Source organism: Nymphaea colorata, unplaced genomic scaffold (assembly GCF_008831285.2).
Source record: "Nymphaea colorata isolate Beijing-Zhang1983 unplaced genomic scaffold, ASM883128v2 scaffold0002, whole genome shotgun sequence".
In the NCBI taxonomy this organism is placed as follows: Eukaryota; Viridiplantae; Streptophyta; class Magnoliopsida; order Nymphaeales; family Nymphaeaceae; genus Nymphaea; species Nymphaea colorata.
Genome location: NW_022204508.1, coordinates 1016312 through 1022787, shown reverse-complemented (window position 1 = coordinate 1022787; position 6476 = coordinate 1016312).

Sequence of the window (6476 nt, the reverse complement as noted above, 5' to 3'; positions counted from 1 at the left end):
AATTAATACATGTATGTAAGAACTCGATCGTTTAAACTTGATTCTGTTAGACTACATAATGAATGTTGGATTATAATGAGAGAAAGTTGAACAAGTACTGACTAAATGAGTTAAAAAAACCGGACATGTTTAGCATAAGCAAGCTAAATGAGTTAAGTTCAAGCTCAAGCTTTTAGTTTTCTGACTCGAGTCAATCTCAAGCCGGCCCAACTCGAACTCGACGCGACTCGTGTGCAGCCCTACCAACTAACAAGTTATTGGCTGCCGTCACTACTTTCTATCTCGGCCACTCTTGGCCGTCTCTAAGAACACTTGTTGGCTACTGAATCTCCACAGTTGATTTAACGTGACTACAAGTTCAAGCGCTACCTATAATGAACGATCCCCATTGAATCATACGAGTCTGATCCTTCACCTAAACCCATAGATCGGGACCTAAATTGCCATTAATTTAGTGCTTCGACTTAAATGAAGAGCATATAGAGACCTAGGGATGTCAATGGATTGGATTTAGACTAGAATGCGACCCAACTACTTCAAAAAGTTGGATCTAGAAGAAAAAAGTCATCCGAATAAAAATCTCATTGGCTTCGGATTGATCAAATGACTTGATCTGATTGTATTGAGATTCAGATTCAGTTTTAGAGAAATATTTATTCGATTTAAATTTAGATTGAATTTTAATAATGTCTATCCGATATCCATTTGTTCTGGAAGTCGATTCTTAAAATGTCAATTACTCTGGTTTGAATGATTAGTTGTTTATTTGAAGTCATTTGAATATAGATACTAATTAAAAAGTCAAATTCATATAAAATTCAGATTATGAATATAAAAGTTAGATTGAAATGTTTCTACATTTGAATTCGAATTCAAGTACGTGGACCATATCCAATAAACCGATATTTATAATTTGTGTATGGTTTCCAAATTTTTTCGGTCTTAATAAAAGGTGGGAGCTACTGCTGGTCAGTTTTCATTGGAAATTGGACATTATGAACGATGCATGTGGTTAAATCAATTTGTTGGCATCCAAAGGCTTAGATCACAAAAAAACAAAGCATTATTGAGATGAAAAAACGTCAATTAAAATTGTCAAAACCACCATGAATATTTTTATTATGGATGCACATCCATCAGTGTAGATTGTGTCATTGAATGCTAACGTGTTTGTTAGTGTATTGCATTGGTTTAACAATACTGTCAGTAATTGTACATTATTAGCAATGTGAACATCATGTATTGCTAGGATTTACAACACACCAAGCATTATTAAAGTCCACAGATATACTAACAACTGGCTACGTCAATGCACTTTTACTAAAGGAAATACCGTCAGAAGAATTATATTTAATATTGATGATCATCCTATCAGTAATAGCTATTTATGGACTAATTGCATTTTATGATGTGAATACCTGTCTGTAAAATTATGTGAAAATAAATGAGATTGAGTGATTCATTTGGTGTCTTATAATTAACCTAATGTGTTTCACTCGTTATGACATCATGATCAAATTTAAAGATAAAACTCACAAGTTTATATGGATTAAAGGAGACCTATGGATTAGTTAGTTGATCCTTTAGTTTGTCAATAAGTTGAACATGTTGTTACATCTATTATGTATCATACGCACAAATCACTCGTCCAATACGAGTGAGATTTAAGTGATTCATTGATCACGCATACTTAATTGAATGTCTTAACTTGTTGTTACGTCTATATAAATGATTTAGTATATTGAAATCATAGGTTTGTATAGAAATGAATGAGATTTGAGTGATTCATTTGGTGTCTTTAGGTAACCTAATATGTTTCACTTGTTATTACATATATTTGATCACATATATTTAATTGAGAGATTAAATGATTCATTTTACTTGTTATTACATATATTTGATCAATATATTTAATTGATGTGCGTAGCCATTTGTTACATACGTATAGAATGACTTAGTGGCTTGAAATAAGAAGTTCGTTTGGAAATGAATGAGAGTCAGTCATTAGTTGGTCCTTACAGTTAATCTAGTGTATTTCACTTGTTATTACATCTATAATGAATGATTTAAATGATTGAAATCGCAAGTTCATATGGATACAAATGGATTATGCATTATTTGAATGCGTGTAATTAGTCCGATGAGTGAATTTGTTGTACATCTATAGTGAACGATCTAAAGGATTGAAATCACGGTTCGTACCAATACAAGTGAGATTTAAATGATTCATATGATCATGCATGCTTAATTGAATATGTTTAACTTGTTGTTACATCTATATTAAATGATTTAGTAGATGAAATCACAAGTTTGTATGAAAATGAATGAGATTCGAGTGATTCATTTGGTGTCTTATGTTTACCTAATGTGTTTCACTAGTTGTTACATTTTGATCAATGATTTAAATGATTAAAACTTACAAGTTGTATGGATATAAAGGAGACCTATGCATTATTTGATCCTTATTAGTTCAATAAGTTGAACTAGTTCTTACATCTATGGTGATCGATTAAGGATTGAAATACAAGTTCGTATCAATACAGTGATTTAAGTGATTCATATCACACATACTTAATTGAATGTGCTTACTTTTGTTACTCATTTGATTAGTAATAAATCAAGTTTGTATAAAATGAATGTGATTCGAGTGATTCATTTGGTGTCTTATAGTTAACCTAACGTGTTTCACATGTTATTACATCATGATCAATGATTTAAATAATTAAAACTCACAAGTTTATATGGATATAAAGGAGACCTATGCATTAGTTTGATCTTTCTATTTTGTACGATAAGTTGAACATGTTGTTACATCTATAGTGATCGATGCACAAGTTCACATCAATACGAGTGGGATTTAAGTGATTCAATTGATCACGCATATTTAATTGAATGTACTTAACTTGTTGTTACGTTTATATTAAATGATTTAGTAAATTCAAATCATAGGTTATATGAAAATGAATGGGATTCGAGTGATTCATTTGGTGTCTTACAGGTAACTTAATGTGTTTCACTTGTTATTACATACATTTGATCACTTATGTTTAATCGAGAGATTATGTGATTCATTTTTACTTGTTCTTACATACATTTGATAACTTATATTTAATTGAATGTGCGTACCATTTGTTACATACGTATAGAATGACTTAGTGGCTTGAAAAAAGAAGTCCGTTTGGAAATGAATGAGAGTCAAGTCACTATATTGGTCCCTTATAGTTAATCTAATGTATTTCACTTATAATATGATTTAATGTGAAATCAATTATATGGATACAAATGGTTGAAGTCACTATATTTGTACACGTGTAGTTATCCGATGAGTTGAATTTGTTGTTATATCTATAGGGAACGTTCTAAAGGATTGAAATCACATGTTCGTACGAATACAAGTGAGATTTAAGTGATTCATATAATCATGCATACTTAATTGAATGTGTTTAACTTGTTGTTACGTCTATAATAAATGATTTAGTAGATTGAAATCACAAGTTTGTGCGAAAATGAATGAGATTCGAGTGATTCATTTGGTGTCTTGTAGTTAACCTATTGTGTTTCACTTGTTATTACATCTTTGATCAATGATTTAAATGATTAAAACTTACAAGTTTGTATGGATATAAAGGAGACCTATGCATTAGTTTGATCCCTTGTAGTTAGTTCAATAAGTTGAACTAGTTCTTACATCTATGGTGATCGATGTAAGGAATTGAAATCACAAGTTCGTATCAATACGAGTGGGATTTAAGTGATTCATTTTATCACACATACGTAATTGAATGTGCTTAACTTGTTGTTACGTCTATATTAAATGATTTAGTAGATTAAAATCATAGGTTTGTATGAAAATGAATGATATTGGAGTGATTCATTTGGTGTCTTGTAAGTAACCTAATGTGTTTCACTTGTTATTACATATATTTGATCACTTATATTTAATTGAGAGATTAAGTGATTCATTTTCACTTGTTATTACATATAATTGATCACTTGTATTTAATTGAATGTGCGTGACCATTTCTTACTTACGTATAGAATGACCTAGTGGCTTTGATACCAGAAGTTCGTTTGGAATACATATATAATGAATGATTTAAATGATTGAAATCACAGTTCATGTGGATACAAACGCGTGTAGTTAGTCCGATGAGTTGAATTTATTGTTACAACTATAGTGCACGATCTAAAGGATTGAAATCACAAGTTCGTATCAATACAAGTGCGATTTAAGTGATTCAAATGATCACACATACTTAATTGAATGTGCTTAACTTGTTGTTACATCCATATTGCTAGATTAAGTGAATTCAAATCACAAGTTTGTGTGAAAATAAATGAGATTTGAGTGATTCATTTGGTGTCTTATAATTAACCTAATGTTTCACTCGTTATGACATCTATGATCAACGATTTAAACGATAAAAACTCACAAGTTTATATGGATGTAAAGGAGACCTATGGATTAGTTTAGTTTGATCCTTGTAGTTTGTTCAATAAGTTGAACATGTTACATCTCATTCATTTGTATCCATACGCACACTAAATCACTCGTCTCAATACGAGTGAGATTTAAGTGATTCATTTGATCACGCATACTTAATTGAATGTGCTTAACTTGTTGTTACGTCTATATTAAATATTTAGTATATTGAAATCATAGGTTTGTATGGAAATGAATGAGATTTGAGTGATTCATTGGTTTGTAGGTAACCTAATATGTTTCACTTGTTATTACATATATTTGATCACATATATTTAATTGAGAGATTAAATGATTCATTTTCACTTGTTATTACATATATTTGATCAATATATTTAATTGAGTGTGCGTAGCCATTTGTTACATACGTATAGAATGACTTAGTGGCTTGAAATAAGAAGTTCGTTTGGAAATGAATGAGAGTCAGGTCATTAAGTTGGTCCCTTACAGTTAATCTAGTGTATTTCACTTGTTATTACATCTATAGATGAATGATTGAAATCGCAAGTTCATATGGATACAAATGGGATCTATGCATTACTTTGAATGCGTGTAATTAGTCCGATGAGTTGAATTTGTTGTTACATCTATAGTGAACGATCTAAAGGATTGAAATCACGCGTTCGTACCAATACAAGTGAGATTTAAATGATTCATATGATCATGCATGCTTAATTGAATGTGTTTAACTTGTTGTTACATCTATATTAAATGATTTAGTAGATCGAAATCACAAGTTTGTATGAAAATGAATGAGATTCGAGTGATTCATTTGGTGTCTTATGGTTTACCTAATGTGTTTCACTAGTTGTTACATTTATAATGATTCTTAATACGGATGTCCTTAACAAGTGATTCATTTGGTGTCATATAGTTAACCTAATGTGTTTCACTTGTAATTTAATTGAATGTGCTTAACAAGTGAATTAGGTTAACAATAGGGCACCAAATGAATCACTCAAATCTCATTCATTTTCATGCAAGCCTGTGATTTCAATCTACTAAATCATTTAACATGGATATAACAATAAGTCAAGTACATTCAATAAAGTATGGTGATCATATGAATCACTTAAATCTGACTCGTATTGGTACGACTATAGTGCACGATCTAAAGGATTGAAATTACAAGTTCGTATCAATACAAGTGCGATTTAAGTGATTCAAATGATCACACATACTTAATTGAATGTGCTTAACTTATTGTTACATCCATGTTGCTTGATTAAGTGAACTGAAATCACAAGTTTGTATGAAAATGAATGTGATTCGAGTGATTCATTTGGTGTCTTATAGTTAACCTAACGTGTTTCACATGTTATTACATCCATGATCAATGATTTAAATAATTAAAACTCACAAGTTTATATGGATATAAAGGAGACCTATGCATTAGTTTGATCCTTTCTAGTTTGTACGATAAGTTGAACATGTTGTTACATCTATAGTGATCGATGCACAAGTTCACATCAATACGAGTGGGATTTAAGTGATTCAATTGATCACGCATATTTAATTGAATGTACTTAACTTGTTGTTACGTTTATATTAAATGATTTAGTAAATTCAAATCATAGGTTTATATGAAAATGAATGGGATTCGAGTGATTCATTTGGTGTCTTACAGGTAACTTAATGTGTTTCACTTGTTATTACATACATTTGATCACTTATGTTTAATCGAGAGATTATGTGATTCATTTTTACTTGTTCTTACATACATTTGATAACTTATATTTAATTGAATGTGCGTAACCATTTGTTACATACGTATAGAATGACTTAGTGGCTTGAAAAAAGAAGTCCGTTTGGAAATGAATGAGAGTCAAGTCACTATATTGGTCCCTTATAGTTAATCTAATGTATTTCACTTGTTATTACATCTATAATGAATGATTTAAATGGTTGAATCACAAGTTTATATGGATACAAATGGTTGAAGTCACTATATTTGTACACGTGTAGTTAGTCCGATGAGTTGAATTTGTTGTTA